The 22323-nt window shown below is 38.6% G+C and overlaps 1 protein-coding gene across 1 annotated transcript in view; it reads right to left on the minus strand.

Moving 5' to 3' along the window:
- Window positions 1-22323, minus strand: part of MYO3B (myosin IIIB) — a 632072-nt gene that overhangs the window by 451501 nt on the left and 158248 nt on the right. The gene's annotated exons all lie outside the window — the stretch shown is intronic.

Below are 22323 nucleotides of genomic sequence, written 5' to 3' on the forward strand. Positions count from 1 at the left end.
TTGGCCACCTTTAACTAACTGGTTCACCTAACTTTGAGTTTTCACAGAATGGACTAATGATATTAATTCCATAATATAGTCTATGTGAGGCAAACAAAACAACAGAAGAATGTTTCCAAAAGATTGCTGAAAAAAAAATATTGAGGCAACGATGGTCTCAGTAAGAACATTAGATTCCTAGTAGCAATAAGATTCCATTTACACTGTAACTGGGCTAACAATAAGATAACATTGAAATATAGCAGTTTCCCCAGTATTTTTGCTAATGCTGTTTGGTGGTGATCCAGCTCTCCCAAGTTAAGCTTCACTCAGGTATGAGAATGCTTATTAACTGTATTCTTGGAAGTATTTCTCTTTACAAAGTATTTAGCTCATGTAAAATTACCATAGATTCAATCAGCCTCTACTGTGCACCAGACCCTGTGCTGAGGACTGAGGATACATAAGTAAACATGGGACAGTCCTTGCCTACAAGACAAGCATTTGAAGGACCAGCATGTAGAAGAGGGACTGCTCTGCCTGTCTCCAGAGGCTAAAGCAAAGAACAATAGGTAAAAGTTGTAAAGAAGGAAATAAAAAGACGAAGTTCCTAATGATTAGAGCTATTGAAAAATGGAATAGACTGTTGTAGAAGGTAGTGGCTCTCTCTCATTGCAGGTCTTCGAGCAAAGGTTGTCTGGGCACTTTTTGGGTATGTTATATAAGAGGGGAATCATAGGAACACAGCTATAGAGCTAGAAGGTACCTTAGAGGTCATCCAGTCCATCCTATCACTTATAAATGAGGGAACTGAGACCCCGAGAATACACATAAGTATATCCAGAACATACACAAACTAGATACTAGTTTATGGAAGAAAGCTTCTGGAGGCTAGATGAATAACAAAAAGTTTCATTCAGAAGGTAGCACTTGACTTGAGTTTTCAAGGAAACCAGAGATTCCAACAGGTGAGGAAGGAGGGCATTCCAAGAATGGAGGAGAACCAGTACAAATTTACAAAGAAGGAAAATGGAACATTATGTGAGAGACAGACAGAAGGCCGCTCCGGCAAGGTTATAGATCAAGCACTTAATAGATGCCTTTTTATAATGATAATGATGGCAATGATGATATTAAAATAAATGACATTTCTATTGTGCTTTAAAGTTTGCAAAAACGTACTTTATTGTTGTCATCTGGTCATTTCAAACATGTCTGACCCTTCATGACCCCATTTGGGGTTTTCTTGGCGAAGATACTGGAGAGGTTTGTCATTTCCTTCTCCAGCTCATTTGACAGATGAGGAAACTGAGGCAAACGAGGTTTAGTCACTTGTCCAGGGTCATACAGCTAGAGTGTCTGAGGCCAGATACTTATGAAAATCAGTCTTCCTGACTCCACGTCTGTCACTCTAAACAATATGCCACCTAGCTGCACCTCAAAGTATTTCACATACATTAATTTGAACCTTCTGCAGCCTGGGAGAAATTAAGTGATTTGTCCATGGTTACAGGGCTAATAAGTGTCAGAGATGGGGTATGAAAACAGGTCTTTTAGACCACCAAGTCCAGCACCCTCCTGACTATACTACAATGCCTCTTGGGAACCAAAACGCGTAAAGATTATCTAAGTAGGCTCATTATAACATTTGACTAAAACATGTGATTGATCAAATGGTAGAAAAACCTGCAGGTTTGACTGAAATGTGAGTTTCACACTCTTCCTAAGAAGGTCATTATTCTCAAATCCCCACCAAGATGGTCACCAGGAGATCCCTTTGTTGATCTTCTCAGCAGAGCTGCCGAGAATGGAAATAAAATGTGATGCCTGAACTGTTCTCCAGAGAAATGGTTTCCCTTCTGCCTAGGAGGATGCTGCAGTACCAGAAGGAAAAGCTGCTACCCTGTGCTTTCAGACCAAGAAATGAAAATTTGCTCCCTAGGGATGCCAATCACCTAGTGCTTTTCACAAGCACTAAATTTTCTTAAAATATTTTTCTTTTTTAGGAAAGGAAGTGAATAAGACACTAACTGCCAACGGGAGCTTGGGGACTCCTTAATGCTCAATCATTGACATGATGGAGCAGAACAGCTCCATCTATTATATCAAAGTCTCATCGGAGACTTTAATCCTTTCTGAAAGGAAATCTCAGCCTGGAGACCTTAATTTAGCGAATAATAGGGATTCTGATTAACCACTGCAAGAAGAACGGTTCTGAAGACAGACATCATGGGTAATGAATGCTCTGCAAGAGAGTGGACAAAGGAGAGAGAAAAAATTCCTATTACGTCAAGGAGATAAACCCTTTGGGCAGATTCTAAGTGGTTAATTTTCCATTTTCCTTTCTCTGTCTCCCTAACCCACCACCCCCACTCACATGTGCTCTACCCTTCCAAGTGTACAATGCTGTGTTCTAAGCATTAAGCTGGTATTAGCCTGTCACATGTAACAGACAGGTGCAGCAAAGGGGCTATTTCATCAGCTTCATATATAGCAATGATCTGGTGGTGATGTGAATATCCCTCTCTGGCCCACTTGCCTGTCCCTTTATTCCTATTGTTTTTGATTTAGTCTTTGAATGAGGAGCAGGAAGAGAGGGAAACAGAGAGGGGAAGAGGGAGGGAGGGATGGAGGGAGGGAGGGATGGAGGAAGGAAGCAAAGAAGGGAGAGAAGGAGGAAGGGAGGGAGAGAAAAAGAAAGGGAAGGAAGGAAAGAAAGACAGAAGGAAAGAAGGAAGGAAGGGAGGAAGGGAGAAAGGGAGGGAGGGAGGGAGGGAAAAGGAGGAAGGGAAGGAGGAAGGGAAGGAGTGAGGGAGGGAGGGAAGGAGAGAGGAAGGAAGGAAGGAAGGAAGGAAGGAAGGAAGGAAGGAAGGAAGGAAGGAAGGAAGGAAGGAAGGAAGGAAGGAAGGAAGGAAGGAAGGAAGGAGGAAAGGAAAGAGAGAGGAAGAAAGGGAGGGAAGGAAGGAAGAAAAGAAGGAAAGAAGAAATGGAAAGAAGAGAAGGAGAGAGGGAAGGAAGGAAAGAAGAAAGGAAGAGAAGGAGGAAGGGAGGAGAAGAGAAAGGAATAAGTAAGCCCCCTTTTTTTTTTCTTTATAGAGTCTAATTTGACAGGAAATGTCTGGGTCCAAAAAAGAGACCTATCTAGCTCTCTAGGTGGGATCCCGTTAGTGCAGATCAGCAATTGCATAATTTGAAGCCAAGGACATGTAACAGGTTAAATGGGTCATAGGTTTCAAACTTGTGTGCTTTAATAAATCACATATATTTTACCCTTCCTGCTAGTAATATCAGATAATGAGATGAATGATTTAATGTATGACACAGTGGTCAATTATCATGTGGATGATATAAATTCTATTGCACTGAGCACATTTATCTCTGTATTGATCTGGCTTTGCTAGCAAGGCTCATAAATTACTAGCCTTCCATAACCATATGATAAATACTCTAATAACAGAATGCCACCAACTCCTGTTTTCTCAATAAATCCCCTTGCAAGTTGCAGCTGGAAGAGTAAAGAAGCAGCATGAAACTACGGGTTTTATTTTATTTTATGTTTGGTCAAAAAAGATGAAGCACATGGGGGAACCTGCCAAATATTATACACATCAAGGGCCTACACCCTGGGAGATCTTGGGAAAGTGCCAGAGACACTCACTGACTGACCTTTTGAAGAATACTTTTACTTGAGTAGAAATCTCCAAACACAATAATTCTCTTTAAAAAAATCTACCCAATACTTGTTTGTGCCTCTGTATGAATTATATTTCTTAACTGTAAGATTTAGAGCTAGAATCGACCCCAACAGTCATCTAGTTTGCCCTTCCTACTTTACGGATGAGGAACTGGGCCCTAGAAAAAGAGACTGACTTTCCCACAGAGAGAAAGATGGAGGCTGGGATTCAAACCATGGCCGTGTGCTGTAGTGAACAGAGAGCTGGACTTCAGAGTTAAGAAGATGTGAGTTGGAACCCACTTTGGATATTTACTATTTGTGTAAACCTGGATAAATCACTTAACTGCTCTGATCCTCAGGTTTTCCCCTATATAAAACAGGGATATTGATACCACCTACCTCACAAAACTATCATGGAGATCAAAAGAAATTATGCATGAAAAATACATTGCCAGCTCTTAAGGGCCATGTAAATGTGAACTATTATTAAATTCAGATACTCAGACTCTAGATCTAGCTCTTTCTATCATGTTGTTGTTTAGTCATTTCAGTTATATCTAATACTCTGTGACCCCACTTAGGGTTTTCTTGGCAAAGATGCTGCAGTGGTTTGTCATTTCCTTCTCTGGTTCATTTTGCAGACGAAGAAACTGAGGAAAGTTACTTGCCCAGAGTTATACAGCTAGGAAGGGTCTGAGGCCAGATTTGAACTCATGAAGATGAGTCTTCCTGACTCCAGGCCCAGCACTCTATTCACTGAGCCACCACCTAGCTGCCATCTCACACTTTTAAACAAACCCTTAGCTTGCTTCATCTGTGATATGGGATGCCACTTCAATTTTACATCAAGGGATGACAAATATATGGGCTAAGAGCTTCTGGGCTCCCAAAATTCCTTTCCCTCACCATGGGCCATAAGCCTGCCTCAAAATGAATTGGAAACAAGTCATAACACAAAGCTGAAGACCCTCCCATTCCTATGTGGAGGGTAAATCATCTTTACAGTGAGAGATAGGGCAGCCCAGAGGCTGGACCCTTACATGAACACCTCTGCTTGGCTACCCCAGGCCCCATGTGAAACTTTAAGGGTGTCATCTAACATCTAAGATTCTTGGTTCTTCACTTGGTAAAATGAGGGCACCATCACTGATCTCTCAAAGTCCATGGAAAGGGCTAACGCCAACAAACTACGGCAGTGAAAGTAATATAGTGCTCCTCTCAAAAAACAAACAAACAAAAAAAACCTCAAGACAGGTGGTTGTTGTTTTTGGTGTTATATATTGTTTTCAATCTTTTTTTTTAATTAAAGAAAACCTAGTTTTCCTCCCTCCCACCTCTCCTCATCCCTCCCCCCCTTCACCGGGGAGGGAATCAATCAATAAACATTTATGAAGTGCCTACTATGTGCCAGGAACCATGCTAAGTGCTATGGATACAAAGAGAAGTAAAAGATAGTCCCCACCCTTAAGGAGTTTATAGTTTAATGAGGGAGGAAAACTTATAGCAAACATGTATTGTCAAGAAAAACAAAATCTCATGTCAGTTATGTCCCAAGATTTGATAAATGCCCCTGCTCCATTGACACCTGAGGTCAATGGCTGATATTTATTATGTCCATTCAGCATTCTGCACCCTGAATCTATCACCCTTCTTTCAGCATGTGGGTAGTTTACTTCATCTTTGATCATCAGAGTTCTTACATCTCTCAAGGCTGTTTATCTTTATAATGGTGGTATAGAAATTATTCTCCTGGTTCTGTTCACTTCTCTGTGTTTCAGTTCATGCAGATCTTTCCAGTGAGGTAGGTGGTTGAGTGAGGGCTTGGCTGAGCAGGAGGAAGCTACAGAGAAGGTGACCCTGGGTAGCCAATCCCTATTCCACCGAGAAGGTCTGGAGCAGGCTTTCGTAGTCTGAGAAGTCAGACTTCAATCTTTTCCAAATCACTAGAAGTCATATGATGTGTGACTGTATGAGACACTAAGTATGCTCTCAAAGCATAAATTTCTCAGATCTTTTCTTTGTTCACCAGAAAGATGAGATAATATTTCTTTGGCTCTTTGAACCTGATTTCTCAGGCTCCTAACCTGATTTCCATCAACTGGAACCTAATTTCTTTTAACACATTCTAATTTGGGCTGGGCTAGATAATTCTAAGCAGAAGTAGAAACCCTATTCAAAAAAAAAAAGGCCTTCCAGTCACTGAGTATTCAGTGGATTTTGATACCCCTGGTAAGAGGTAATAGAAAATAACAGATTCAGAGATATAAACTCTAGCAAATAGATTCCTTAATGATCAAATAAGCCTATTACAGAATGCTCAGGTTACACAGTGTAGACTCCTAAAGAGGTACAAAAACCCAGAGGAGCAAGGAAGTTAGAGCAGAAGGAGTGCTGGACCTGGAATCTAGAAGACCTGCTTTCAAAGGTGGCCTCGGACGTGTGCTAGTTTTGTGACCCTAGGCAAGTCATTTTGCTTCTTCCCACCTTAATTTCCTTATCTATAAAATGAGAATAATAATAATAGTATCTACCATCCAGGGTTGTTGGGAGGATGCAATGAATGAAAGTTTTGAGTTTTCTGTTCTTTCCCTTACTACCATTCATTCCCATTGTCATATAAAGAAATCAGAAGGGACTAGCTCTCATTGTGTGATCAGTGTTCTCCTTTGCAATGCCAAGTAGGAGGGTAGCAGGAGGAGACTGAGCAAAAAGGGCTATCCATGCATCTCATGTGATGCAGAGAAGAAAAGGCAGTAGAGAAGTGATTTCTGACCCTGAAGTTGTAAGTAGAAGTAGTAAGCAGAGAGAGATTTCTAACCTGAATTGAATCAAAATTTTATAAACTAGAAATGTTTACAAGCTTCCCTGAGACAAAAATGGAGAGAGGAATGCCTTCTTTGGAACCCTTTGCCAGTGTATATCTGGGTTCTCCTCTTATATCTACTTCTCAGAGAGTTAGTATAAGTCTCTTTCAAGAAGATTAGTCTGTGCAAAAGTTATAGTGGGGAGGGGTATCTAATTCAACTAGCCACCTTGTCATATTACTTGTGGGAAGACTCAGCCCCTACTCAACCTTAAAAATGTTTTAGCAGTCTTTATTCCGTAACCCCCATATATGTGTGTATATATATGTGTGTGTGTGTGTGTGTGTGTGTGTATGTGTGTGTATACATAGATATATACACATATGGCCATCCTTGCAAAAAACCAATTATAAGTTTTCCTACCAAATGATTACTCAGTCTGATGGTTAAGATGCTCTAGGCAAAAGGCCCCAGGAAAGATTTGAGAAATGCCCCTGCCCCACTGACACCTGAGGTCAATGGCTGATATTTATTACGTTCATTCAACATATATAAGATCTAGAGGTGTAAGGAATCATAGAACCATAAAGATTAAGTCCAACTCAAATCTTTATCTATATCTATGAATATGTATCTCTAACTGTATTATATCTATATAGATCTATATCTGATTTGGTAGGCATCATTACCATTGTTCGGTCGTTTTCAATCATGTCCGACTCTCTGTGACCTCATTTGGGGTTTTCTGGGCAAAAATACTGGAATGGTTTCCCATTTTTTTCTCCAATTCATTGTACAGATGGGAAAGTCAAGACAGAGTTAAATGACTTGCCCAGAGTCACACAGCTAGTTAAGACTAGATTTGAACTCAGGAAGATGAGTCTTCCTGACTCCTGGCCCAGTAGTCCTCTATCTGCTGCATCACCTACCTGCCTAACTACAGCCTAAAAGAATAGAGTACTAGGTAACATAAATTGCATGTTGTCTTTTTAACATTCTAACTCACACACATGTGTATGAAGCCAAACAATGAGGAAGTTAGATTAGATACAGTGTGGTATAGTGCAAGGAATGTGAAATATAGAGTAAGAAGCTGTGAGTTTAAATAATCATCCTGTCACTTATTATCTGTGTGACCATTTTGGACCTCAGTTTTATCATCTATAAATATATATGTATTACGTATAACATGATTAATATGATATAACATTATAACATACAATTATTTATTATATATTACAACATATAACATTATGGATAAAATAGACCAGAACAGAACAGAGCATTTGGTAGTCATCAGCTATAACCTGAAAGGAGAAAGTACTCGTAGCATAAATTATATGTTCAACTTTTTTTTTGTCCCTGGGCCTTCTTCATGGTTGTATTCCTCAGATGCAGGTCACTGAGACTTAAAAATTTATAGAAGCTAGAAATTATCTAATCACACTCCTTCATTCTATAGATCAGGAAACTGAGGCCCAGAGAGTTCAAATGACTTGCTCAGTGTCTTACTGGGAGTTTATGTGGGGTCAGCATTAGAATTCAGGTCTCCTGACTCCCAGTCCAGTGATCTTTCTGCTATTCCAAGCTTCTGAATATTGGTAAGGGGCCTAGGTTAAGAGTCACGAGGACTGAAAACCAGTTAGGATGGCACCAAAGTGGCAGTCACGGTTTCAAAGCTGGAAGAGGGGGCAGTCATAGTTTGCCCTGCCATGGTTCTTAATGTTGGCCACTTCTCTCAGCTTAGAACATGAGTATATCAAGGAGTCTCAAATGAAGAAAGAGTAAGTTGCTGCCTAGTGGTGTGATTTGTAGGACTTTAGAAAGTACCCACACTAAAAAATTGAAGTTCCTCTCTTTCTGGGAAAAGACAGACTTTGGCTATTTGTTCATGGCCTTACATCAGTCACAGAATTAGAGAACAATAAAAATAAGCCAAGTTGGACCAAGAATCCTCTCTACAATATACCCATAGTTGTCCAGCCTATGCTTAGAAACCTCCAGTGAGACGGAAATCATTACCTCCTGAGACAGCTCATTCCCCTTCTGAATAGTTCTTATTTTAGGAAGGTTTTCCTGATAACAAGCCCAAATTCACCTCTCTTCAGTTTTTACTCAGCATTCTTAACTCTGTTCTTTGAGACCAGGCCGAATAAGTCTTATCTCTTTTCCACTTGACAGCTATTCAATACCTGAAGACAACTATCATGTCTTCTTCTAAGTCTTCTGGCCAAGCTAAACATGGCCTTCAGTCTACTCATCAGCCTGGTCACCCGCTTCTAGATTCACTCTAATATGTCCAAATTCTTGGTGTCTAGAGCTGAAAACAATACTTCATATCGGATTTGAAATGGGCAAAGTGCAATGGAAGCCCCCTAGTCTTGGACACCTTTTGCTCTAGGAAGTATTAGCTCTGTTTACCATCTCCTGAGAATAAATACAAGATTTAAAAGACCAAGAAGAATATTTGGGGGAGCTTTATCAAATATCAAGCTAGAGTACTTATCTTTGCAAAGTACTTATCTGAGGCATAATTGAAACAGTTGCTTGGTTGCAAGACTGGCCCTTGGCTTGTGAAAGGCTAAGGAATAGAAAGAATACTAAGGAGGGAAACAGAAGATCTTGTCTTGGCTCTGCTATTAACTAGATGTGTGACCTTAAGCAGCTTTTAACTATTGGGGAATTAGCTTCTCATCTATACAATGAAAAGGTTGGACTAAATAACCTCTAAGGGGCCTTCCGTCTCAGAAGCTCTTATTCGATGACCCAAGAATTTTCCTAAATAGAACGCAAACTCTTTGGGGCAAAGACTATGTTGTTTTCTTCATCCTTGTATTCCCTGCACCTAGCTCAAGAATTTGTACATAGGGTTGTTGTTACTGCTTAGTTGTCTTTCAGTTCTGTCCAACTCTTCCTGACCCCATTTGGGGTTTTCTTGGCAAAGATACTGGAGTGGTTTGCCATTGTGTTCTCCAGTTCATTTGACAGATAAGGAAACTGAGGCAAACAAGGTTAAGTGACTTGCCCAGGGTCACCCAGCTAGTAAGTATCTGAGGTCTGATACTTATTTAACTACCTACTGGTTGTGATTACAGTTAGGTGATATAGTGGGTAAGAGTGGTGGATCCTGCCTCAAACACTCACTAATTGTGTATTTTAGCAAGTCACTTAACTTTTCTCAGCCTCAGCTTCCTCATCTGTAAAATGGGGGTGATAATAAAAGTACTTGCCTCAGAGAGTTACCTCAAATGAGATAACATATGTAAAGCACTTGGTAAACCCTAAAACAAATGCTGGACATTATTTTTGTTGGTGTTGCTAAAAAATCCAGTAGCATGAAAATTAACACAGGAGATTATAAAATACATCTAGGATTAGAATTTATTACAATCTACAACAGTGACACACATCTGGATTGTTTAACTTTTTTCCCCTACAGTCAATGTGAAATCTATTATATTTGTTAGATTATTATACATGTGGAGCTATTTGTTGTTTTTTCCCCACTAGAATTGGCATCACCCTCTTTGTTCACCCTCTTTTCCTGGCTTCTGCTCCTCTTCAGAACCCAGGCCCCCAAAAGTCCTGCCATTCCCTGGGAAGGTATTGCATCCTATGACTCTGGTGAGGTATTTGTTTTGTAGAAGCAAGTTCCAAATCTTGCAGAGCTACTTCTTGGTTCAAATTATAAGAAAATCTGATATCCAGTGGGAAAAGAGAGATTACAAGTGGGCCATGAGTGAAAACAGAGTAGGGCCCTTGGAGTCTTTATATGATCAATTAGGTGATCTAAATTAGAATCTCATCAGGGAAATTCAACCTTGAAACGAATAGCTCTATCTGAGCTTCTCATAAAATATTTATAGAATTCACAATTTTCACAATTAGAGAATAATCTTGGTTGTATTTGTACATATACTTGTAAAATTACATATTAGGAGAAGAATATTTTAGGCCTTAAATTCATTTTTTTTTTTTGTATTTTGGGTGTCTCCCTGAATTTCTATTAATTTACTAATTCCCTTTAGCTCAAGAGATACTAATTAATTCAAAGAGCCTTAATAGCTAATCATTGGTCAAATAAATTTGAAAAGGAGAGAGTCTGTCAATGGAGATACCACTGTTCATTTTAATTAAAATTGCAAATTTCTGAAGTAATGTAAACAAAGGTTATTGTATCCTTCTGCTCCAGGAAGTATTAGCTCTGCTCACCCCCTCCTGAGAATAAATACAAGAAGATTTAAAAGACCAAGAAGAATATTTGTGGGAGCTTTATCAATCGTCCAGCTAGAGTATTTATCTTTGCAAAGTTTGTTATTTACTGACATTGCAGAAGCCAGGGAAGAATTAAGCATCCTTGAAACACAAAACAAGATTAGGATACCAGAGCTGAATTGTTGACTTGAGGGGAGATATGATCAATATATAGAAAACAAACAAAGTGATGTTTAGCTTCATAAACATTCTGGCTCAGAGGGAAAGCAGGAAGGTCCTAAAGCTGAATTTCACTGCTAACCAGAGGAATAAGGTAAAGGCTTATCATTTTGAGTAGCTACAGAATTAAAAATAGTCCAGGTTTTGTTTTTTTGTGAGGCGATTGGGGTTAAGTGATTTGCCCAGAATCACACAGCTAGTAAAGTGTTATGTGTCTGAGGCTGGATTTGAACTCAGGTCCTCCTGACTCCAGGGCCAGTGCTCTATCCAGTGTACCACCTAGCTGCCCCTAATAATCCAGCTTAAAAAAAAGAATCCCAGTACTAAAGTGTTTCTACCCTTTGGGATGCTGCTCAGAAAGAGAGAAAATTATGCCTCATAATTTCATGTGTGAACTTTTTTGCACCAATTCTGAGTCTGATAATCAAACATGTCAACAAGTCATCTTGCTGCAGGAAGCTGTAATCAGTACAGTTAATGACTGGGAGACACGAAAAAAAGTCAAAACCAGAGCCATAAGTAAGACATCTAGAACATAAGGCAAGTGTGGAGCTCATGAAGGAGATATCAGGCAGAGACCATGATGTCAAGCACAACGAGGACACTGCTGAGGCTGGGGACAGGGCAGAGCTGGACAGCAGAGGAGTTCACGTAGGGTTCAGAAAAAACTCTGGATCCCAACTCTAGCACTCACTGGCCTTCTCCTTCATAGGTGCCTTTCAGGCAAGGACCATGGAAGAGGGAAGGCACTAGGAGAAGGTATGATAGTTATCATCTTCCTCAACCCCAGGAGGTAAAGAGAATGTGATGCAGAAGAAGTGGGTCATCAAAACCTAAAAGAAAGATGTGACAGTGATAGACCATTGGGTGAGGCGATCCAGGGTGCAGACAATGTGTAGGCTTGCCAAAAGAGGAATCATGCTCATCTAAATTTCAGTTCTCTGGCAAGAAGTTCTAGTCACTGCATCTTAGGTATAATTCTACTTAAAAAACCAAACTATATTATACCCTTGATGAAAAACAATCACTTTCCCTTTGATGCACCAAATTCCACTATTGGACATGTTCCTCAAGGAGGTCAAAGGCAGAAGGAAATTTCCTATATACAGCAAAGTATTCATAGCAACATTTCCTTTGGTAAGAAAAAAAAAACTAGAAAGAAACTAGGTGCTCATTAATTGGGGCAAAGGCCAAACAAACTGTGGCACAGGAAAGTAATGGACTATTATTGTACCATAAGAAATGACAGATACGAAAAACTCCCAGAAACATGGGAAGAGTCCTAAGAAGTTATTCAGAACCCAGAGAGCAACATAGACAATGACTACAATAATATAATTTTAAATGACAATAACAAAGACACTGGAAGCCAGCTAAATTCAGTTAAACAGTAATGCCCAAGTAACTGGGTCCAAAGGATAGATGACCTAACACAGAGGTGGGGAACCTATGGCCTGTGAAGTTTGGATTCAGTCAAAGGCTGCACTTGAGGACCTAGAAGGCCACATATGTCCTTTAGGCTACAGGATCCCCATTCCTGCCCTAACACATCTCTCTCTTCTCAATAGAGAGTTGGGAGACTAGGTATGTTAAATGTCATATATGCTATTTTTCTTTATAAGAAAGAAAGGTTATATATGAGGGAAAGAGTAAAAGGGAGGATATGGAGAACTATCTGTATTATATAAAGAACAAATGGCATCAGTGAAACTAAAAGGAATAAAAATTATCTTTATTGTCTAATTTTAGAGTGCAAAAGCCTTGGACAAAATAAGGCCAGAATCTGTTTGCTGATAAGCCCTACCATATTTTAGAAAAACAACAGGAAAAAACCTAGAGACGAGGCAAAAGTAGCCATTTAGTTTTTTAATTGAAAGATGTACAATAAACTGAAATAACAAAGGAGATGGGGAAATCTGCTCTGGACAGGGTGTGGCAATACCGAGAAAGAAGGCAATCATTGCTATGATATGATCAAAATTAAAAAGCTGATGCTGAATGTAGCTGGGATGTCACTTCTGAGGTCTGGACTGGTACTTGCCTAGATAAACTTGTTATGCAAATGGCATTAGCCAACAGGAAACCAGCAGATAAAGAAATTGCTATAAAGCCAACCACTTGTCATAGAAGTGACAAAAAAAAAAACCCTCAGGCAGGCTCCTAGCCAGGATAAAAGGCAATACGGAATTATAGGAGTCTTGCCTTAAATTTATGTAACTAAGCTGTCAGGACTCACACAGTGACAAATGCATAACTAACACATATAAATGAGTCAATTATCACTAATGACTAAGGGTTGCAACTAAAGAGCCTGATGTTTTCATTATTTTATTTTAAACCCAGCAACCTGGTTTACTGATGGGATTCTAGGCCCACTTTTAAAGGTATTTCCTCACCAAATTAAATATGCTAGATACTCTTAACCTGCAAAATTCTGAGGTTCATCTCAGGGCAACCTTTTCCTAATGATATTTGGCTCATTCCTCATCTTGTGAGGCATGACTAGACTAGGGTGAGACAAATCTATTAAAACTGGTCATCTTAACAACTGCCTGCCAAGCAGCTGATGTACTGGAAAGAACAAAAGACCAGCAGTTAGGAGCCCTGGATTCTAGTCCCATTCACTGTGTGACCTGGGACAAAATGCTTAACTTCTCTGAATTTGAGTTTCCTCATCTGTAAAATGGGGTGGCTGGACAAGATCAGGGCTTTTCATCTTGTCCAGGGCAAATACTAACTCACAAAGCTTTTACTAGTGATGGTCCTTCCTTTATAAAACCCAACCAAACAAAACCCTATACATTTCAAAAAATAAAGTGGGAAGAGAACTTGGTTTTGAGTCAGAAATGGCTTCAAATTCCATATTGTGTTTCTTATTCCTTGTGTGACCTTGGTGTAGATAGCCTTCCTCTTGGCCTGTCTTCAAATAAATAGATAATAGATAGAGGGATAGGCAGACAAAGGGTAGATAGATAGATAGATAGATAGATAGATAGATAGATAGATAGATAGATATAGACAGATGTAGAGAGGAAAGAAGGAAGAGAGAGACACTACATTTTCTTCCTCTTTCTCCCTCTATCCTGCTTCACCTAACCTTGGCTTCTTCCCTTTCCACTCCCTGACTCCACTGAGAGCCCCTATGCTAAGGTTTCAAAGGTCAGAATACATTTACAATAATTTCAACTGACTACACTATAGTTTGGGTTGGCAGGGAATGAACTCAATTCTAAGCCTGAGGTCGTTTTAGCTATAACAGTCTATGGTTCTCTTTCTGAGATTAGCAAAAGATCCGTTTTTCTGTGATAACTGGTCTAAACAGAGAATATGGTTGAGATCAACACTTCTGTTCAAAGGGCGCTAATACAGTGTTGGTGGAGCTGAAAACTGGTACAACCATTTTGGAAATCATAAAATTCTGGAAATCTTACATATAACATAAAGAGGACAAAGGTAGGGGGAAAAAAATCCACATATACTAAAATAAACACTTTTTTGTAGTAGCCAAGTACTTGGAATGAAATAGATGCCTATGAACTAGGGAATTACTATACAAATAGTAGGACATACAATATTATGCAATGCAATATTACATAATGTAGTACAATAAGAAATTATGAACATGGACACTTCAGAAAAGTACAATGTTTCCTCTAGAGTGGCTTTAGAGGTCTGAGTCTTCAAAGACTTCTGGGTTTTGGAGATTTTTGCTCAACTCCTAAAGCAAGGAAATAATACATGGTTTAGGACTTTAAAAAGATCAGGAGAAGGGCATGGGGGGGAGAAGAAAAGAAAGGACAAACTAGGAGGGAGATGGTGGCATTTTTCCCAGTCATGTCGATGGGTGGTAGCAGTGGTTGCACATAGGCACTGACCCCTTCTCAAAACCATGCCTTCCTGGAGACTGGAGAGGCATGGGCCAAAGGGATAAGAAGAAAGGTACAAGACTGGGGCTGTGGTTGCTGCAGTCATTCACTCAAGAGAGGTTGGAGAACTGGGGGGGGGGGGGGGAGGGAATAAATAAATAAATAATGAGAGAATAAAAGGAGTCCTTACTCCCTCTCCTGCCTTACTTCAGCTAGATGAGATTGGTATTTCTACCAAGAGTATTTTTTATTCTGTTAAAGAATGATTTAATATTTTTAAAATCAAATTTTTTCAATCATCAAAAATCTGCCTTCTCTCCTTCTCACTCTTACTAAGAAAGAAAGAAATAAAAGTAAAACCCTTGTTATAAACAAGTATAGTCAAGAAAAACAAATTCCCACATTGGCCACCTCATTCTGCTCCAAATGTTTCCTCTGTCGTCTTCACCTCTCTCTAAGGAGGTGGCTAACATGCTCCATCATGAGTCCTCTGGAATTGTGGTTGGTCATTGAAATGATCAGAAGTCCTAAGTCTTTCAAAGGTATTTGTCTTTATGTACAATATTGCTGTCATTGTGTATATTGTTGCCCTGGTTCTTTCTACTTCATTCTGCATCAATTCATATAAATCCTTTCAAGTTTCTCTGAAACTATCCCCTTTATCATTTCTTATAACACAATAGCATTCCATCACATACACATACCATAACTCGTTCGGTTGCTCATCAATTGATAGGTAGTTTCCAATTATTTGAAAGTGAAAAAAAAAGAGTACTATATGATTTGGGTGAGAGGGGTGGAGGGGGCAGTTAGATGGTGCAGGTACAAGACTCATTTTCCTGAGTTCAACCCTAGCCTCAGACACTTACTAGTTATATGACCCCGAGTGAGTCACTTAACTTTGTTTGCCTCGGTTTTTCATCTGTAAAATAAACTGGAGAAGGAAAAGGCAAACCACTCTAGTATCTTTGCCAAGTAAACCTCAAAATGGAGCCACAAAGAGTTGGACACAACTAAAAACAACAAAAATTGTACATCCTTAGTTACAGTTTGCTTTGCTCAATACTAATTCCTCCCTTGACCTACCCTTTCTCTTATTCTCCTTTCTTTATTTTCCTCTTTCCCTCCTGTTTACCTATTGAGTAAAAGTATTTCTGTACCCAACTCTGTGTGTGTGTGTGTGTGTGTGTGTGTGTGTGTGTGTGTGTGTGTGTGTTTTCCTCCCTCCTTTGACGAGTTCAGATGGGAGTAAGGTTCAAGTATCACCTGTTCCTCTAACCCCTTCTTCCTTGTTTGTAGAATCTTGCTAATTACATGAGATAACTTTACCTGTCTTTCTCCTCCCTCCCATCCTTCCACCTAGCATGTTCCTTTTCCTCTTCATCTCCATTTTTCTTTTAAAATCATCAAAATATAATAGAATCAATCCCAGGCCCTCTATGTAATTAGACCCCCTCTATGACTTCTGATGATAATAAAGTTCTTCAAGAACATGTGCATCATTGTGTCATCTCCCCATATCAGAATGTAAGTGGTGTATCCTTGTTTAGTGATTGTTTATTCATGTTTACCTTTTCACGTTTTTCTTGACTGTTGCACTCCAAAGTTTCTATACAGCTCTGGTCTTTCATTAGGAAAGCTTGGAAGTAGTCTATTTCATTAAAGATCCATTTTTTTTTCCAACAGTAGGATTATACTCAGTTTTGCTAGACAAGCTATTCTTGGTTGTAAGCCTATATCTTTTGCCTTCTAGAATATCATAGCCTAAACTCTCTACTCTATATAGTGTTAGCTGCTAAATCATATGTGATTCTGACTGTAGTTGCTTCTCATTACTTGAATTTTCTATTTCTAGATGTTTGTAGTATTTTTTCTTTGATCTGAACACTCTGGATTTTGGTTCTAATGTTCCTGGGAGTTTTCATTTTGGAGTTTCTTTCAGGCGGTGATGAGTGGAATCATTTGAGCTCCTCTTTGCTCTCTGGCTTTAAGAGATCTTCACAATTTTATGATTTCTTATAATACTGTATCTGGCTTTTATTATTTTTGAGGGGGCTCATAGATTTCAGTTAGTCCAACGATTTTTAAATTATCTCTCAGTCTGTTTTCCGTATCAGTTGCTTATGCTGTGATATATCCTACATTGCTTCTACTTTTTTAATCTTTTGACATTATCTTTAATATTTCTGTTGTCTCATGGGGGTGTTACCTTATGTTTGGTTCAGCAAGTTTATTGCTTGGGTAAGGTTTTATACTTCTTGTACCAAGCTATTAATTCTCTAATTCTTTCTTCTATAACTCATATTTCTTTTCCAATTCCCCCTCCCTAGTTCTCTCATTTCATTTATAAAAAAAAAACTTTTTTAGTGCTTTTTAAAAACTCTTCCTTCATTTTTTCCAGAAATTCTAGTTGAACTTGTGACCAAGCTATGGTTTTTCCTTTTGAGACTCTGCTTTTAGACATTTTAAAGTAACTTTCTTTTGAGTTTGTGTCTTGAGCATCTTGTCACCATAATAGTTTTTAGTGATGGGATTCTTTTTTTTTTTTGGTTGTTCATTCTTTTAGCTTACTTTCTGACTCCAAACTTTTTTAGGGCTAGGTATTGTGCACCTTCAGATGGAATGTCTGGGCTGGTCCTGCTGCTGCTTTCTTGGGATGTGGATATAATTATTATTATTATAATTATTCCAGGATCTCAGGAACTATTCAACGTGGGGTCCTAAAAACTTTCAGTTTTCTCATAGTAATCTGATACAGAGCAAAGTCTGATTTCTACCTTTTTAGTTTGAGCTCTGCAAGTTCCTGATCTGGTTTTAGGTCTGAGCAACAGGTCTGTGGACTTGCGCCATTTGGAGTTCCAGTAAACTGCTGCTGGACTCAGCCACTATCAGTCAGCTGGAAAGCTCTGCTAATTCAAAGTGACAGACCTACAGGTTCCCATATGGGCTGATATTCTTACACTGCTTATTCCATCGCAGGCTTCAGACTGGGCTTGACCCTACTCTGTTCCCTGGGTTCAGGTCACATAGTTACTGCTTGCTTCTGAACTTGTCCCTTGCTCTGGACACAGCTTATGGTCTGCCACCCCTTCTCACTTGGAATGCTACCCCTAGGCACAGGTTGCTTCCTTAGTCATCCCTGAATCAGTGACCTGAAACTGGGTCACAATGAGTGACACAGATGCCAGTTTGTACCTCTTTCTGAACCCTGAACAAATTTAAGCCTCTCTGTTCCTGAATTTGGGACATTTTGCTGTGATACATAGTCACTCTCTCACAGCTGTCTCTGGCTAAATCCCTGGCCCCAGTGACCATATCTCCTTATGCTGAGTTGGGCTAGAAAAATTACTCACTATGATATTTTTTCTTGGATTTCCTGATCAGGAGTCAGTCTAGTACATTTTTGAGGTTGGGGGAGTAGGTTTGGGAGCAGCCTGACTGAACTTCCTGCTACTCACCTGATGGGTTTAATCTTATTTGTCAGACACATTTATGGTTGCCCTTGTCCTCTTCATTTCCTTGTAATCCTTTGTTAGCAGCACAAAAATGAAATGTGTGTGTGTGTGTGTGTGTGTGTGTGTGTGTGTGTGTGTATACACACATATAACTTTGAATAGCAAGTTGTACATAGTGGATTTGTGGTTTCATATGCAATTATCTTGTTTATTGTACTGTGTTATGGAAATGCTTGTTTTATTCCATACATTTTAAAAATAAATTAAAAAAAAAGAAAATGTACTTCCTTTCCTCCTGTGTGGAGGTGTGGGAATACTGCATGTACTGTTAGATTTGGTTGATGTGCTAGTTAATTTTGTTGAACTGAATTTCATCTTTATTCTTTGGTACAAGGGATGACTCCCCAGATAGAAAAAGGGAAAGGGATATATTTGGAAACGTAGGTGATGTAAAAACAAAAGGTATCAATAAAATTGTTTTAAAAGAAAAAATACATTTGTTCAGATAAGACTATGGGAAAAGAGTGTCTGTTTTTCATGGAAACTTTCTAGTTCAGCTTCATGCTCACCATGGCTAGGCAAGGGAACAGATGTTCAATAAAGTCTACGACATCAGGATCCTAGGATGTTTCTGCTTAGACTTGCGGCATAAATTGGAGAAGAAGCAGCATGGAATAAGGGTGTCTCATGGAGAGGTAAATGGGCAAAGATTATAGTGAGTTAAGTATAACAGCCAACTATGGCATTCTCTTAGGGTGGACTAGAGTTTACTTTTAGTTAAGGCTAAATAGGTATATCAAAGAAATAAAGTTGAATCGCTTTCATTAGGCTGAGTAATGTTCAGGTTAGGAAGGTCAATCAGTAAGGCAGCCTTTGAAAGAGTGAGAAAATGGGATTTCTAGGTGAGGATGTCACTTTCTGTGGATTGTGCTAATGTGACCTATGGCCTCACACCCTCACTGTAAATAAGGATCCCCTTTTTCCCAGTGACCCTTATGCCCCCATACTCACCTCCACCTCAGCTGAGGGGAAGCTCATTTTCAACAGATCCAGGAAGCATTATAATACAGTAGAAAAACTCCTGGCTATGGAGTTGGTGGACTTCTATTCAAATCACTTCTCAATCACTTACTATTTGAGGAAATTGGGGAAATTCACTTCCCTCTCTGAGTCTCAGTTTCTTCTTCTGCAAGATGAAGGAGGTTGGACTAAAGGGTATCAAAGGTCACTTCTAAATCTACATCTAATAATTCTGTGTTCTGTAATTCTATAATTCTGTGTTCTTGAAAAGCTATATGGAAGTCCATGTTTTTTTGTTAAATCAAATGATAATGGACTAAGAGTTGCTAAGGTCCCTTTCAGTTCTAAATATATAATTCTATGATCCACAATCCTAATGGAATCCTATTGTTAATATTTTTTGTCCAGAAAAAAAATCCTTTCACGAAGTGATTGATGAATTTCTTTTTTATATTTTTGGTAATTCTGGATTTTCATGTAGGTGCACTGTTTATTTAAAGAGCGTGTAGACTTGCCTGCCTTAAAGTGAGGGTAAGATAAGAACCAATTAGGAAACCCATTAGGAGACACTGTTCCCAAGATGGAAAAAAAAGAAAAAATCCTACCACTCCCAAACTGAAACAAAAGACAATGATTCTGAAGATAAATTTCTTTTAAGCATAAGATAGCCATCCTCAAACTCAGTATTCAGCAGACTTAGATATTCTTAGCACCCCCAGGTGAAGGTTTTGGTAGATCTAGCCTTTTGCTGTCAATCTAAGTGCTATAGATGTAGAGTGAAGAGACTGTAAGTAAGTCAAAAAATAAGACCAAGAGACAGTTAATTACTCTGTTTCTTTGTGCATGGGCATGAGGGCTGTGTAGACAGATGTGGGCAAAAGTATGCAGCAGGTGAAGGATGGCTTTGCTCTCCCTCTCATTCTCAACCATCACCCTTATACTCCTTTTGAGATTCTTTTCTTCCTCTTCAACCCAGCTCTGTCCCTCATGAAATTAAAAATATTTTTCACTAATAAATTCAACTTAACTAATGTTGTTAGATGGGGCTGATTAGGAAAAAAATCCATACCAAATATATCTCATAAGGGTCTAACATCCAAGACATACCAAGATATATAACACAAACACATAACACCAAAAGTCATTCCCTAGTTAAGTGGTCAAAGCATGTAAACAGTTCTCAAAAGAATTTTATATTGCAATGTAATAATACCCATATGAAAGAATGCTTCAAATTACCAGTAATATGAGAGATGCAAATCAAAACAATTCTGAGGTTTCAAACTGCATTTAACAAATTGGCAAAACAACAAAAGATGAGAATAATCAGTGTTGGGGGTTGTAAAAAGGCAGGCAGACTAATATACTATTGGCGGAAATGCAATTTCCACTCTAGAAACTCTAGAATATAATCTGGAATTATACTAAGAATAAGATTAAAAGTGACTGTCTTTACCCTTTGATCCAGAAATCCCAGTGCTAAACACATATCTCAAGGAGGTCAATTAGAAAGAAAGGTATAATATACACCAAAATACTTCTAACAGTGTTTTGGGGGGTAGTGAAGAACTAGAAACAAAACAGTTACCCATGGCTGTCAATCAATCAATAAGCATATGTTAAGTGCTTGGTATGTACGTGGAGATGTGCTAAACACTGGGGATAAAATGAAAAAAACAAACAAAAACATTCCTTGCCATCAAGGCCTATATTCTAGCAGCCAATGAGTACAATGCCTATGAGAAAAGATTAATATGAAGACTAGTCAGAAACATGGGAAGACACAAAAACTGATAAAACGTAAAGAAAGCAGGCAAGAAATAACATACACATAACTACAACAATATAAATGGAAAGAACAAAAATAACAAATATATTAAATGAAAGCTATATCATTGTAATAACCAAGCTTAGCCCCACAGAAGAGATAAGACAATGCATCACTCTCCCTTTTTTCAGAGGTGGGGGTATTTGGAGGTGAGTGACAGCATGTATCATACGATTTGACTTTGGTATTGACTAGATTTAATGAACTACTTTTTTTCCTCTGCCTTTTAAATTGTGTTATAAGGGATGACTCACTGGATAGAGAAATGTAGGGAAGAATACATTAGGAAAGAAAGGTGATAGAAAACAAAATATATCAATAACTTTAAACTAATAATTATGTTTATCAAATGTTAAGGATTTTTTAAATATAGTGTACACATTTATATAAATATAGAATGCGTTAATACATATGTAAAAAATAATGGTACACATTTTAAAAGGACTTTAAGATTTGCAAAGTATTTGAAATCCATTAATGGTTTGCCCCAAGATCAAACAAGTAGTTAAATGACAAATCTAAGATGCGAACCTATACCCTTTGACTCTATTTATACTTCTGTCATAATGTTGCTGTGAAAAAGGCACTTTGTAGACCTTAAAACACAGTGTAAATGTGTTATTGTTATTGTTGTTGTTATTATTATTATTATCATTTAGTTTCAACTATTCACTGGTTGAATCCATTTCACATGAATAAATTAGCTAATGGAACATTCAGCTGCTTTACTACCTTCATTTTTGTAGTGAATAGTTTGCTGATTTTTAAAAAGGTAAATACCCAAAGGAGTTGTGATTTCATCAGCATAACTTCCCAATGTGACAACCCCTCCATGGCTCAGTAGATGAGTCCTAAAGCATTTCTCTAGGTACATCGAGATTAAATACTTTGCCCAGGTTCACATAACTAATAAGCATCAGAGGCAGAATTTAAACCCAGGTCTTTTTTCCTCTGAACCCAGTACAACTTCTCATTGAAAAATAAAACTTATAAAATGAAGATTTAAAAGGAATTATTGCTATGGCCTGGGCTCTGTGTTGTATTATAAAACCCAAAGGAATCTTTTTTTGCAGGCTATACCACTATTATTTAACAATTCTCCAAAGAACTGCCACTCTTTCCCTTCCCCCAACAGGAAGTTCCAATGTGTATGACAAATTTCAGGTATCAAGTCTTCATAGAGTGTCAAGCAAACAAAAAATGTTAACAGGCTTACTCTGGGTCAAAGTAACTTCTCAGATATATATGGTTCATTGCATCT

Source organism: Phascolarctos cinereus, unplaced genomic scaffold, assembly GCF_003287225.1.
Source record: "Phascolarctos cinereus isolate Bilbo 61053 unplaced genomic scaffold, phaCin_HiC Scaffold_726;HRSCAF=1367, whole genome shotgun sequence".
Classification (NCBI taxonomy): domain Eukaryota; kingdom Metazoa; phylum Chordata; class Mammalia; order Diprotodontia; family Phascolarctidae; genus Phascolarctos; species Phascolarctos cinereus.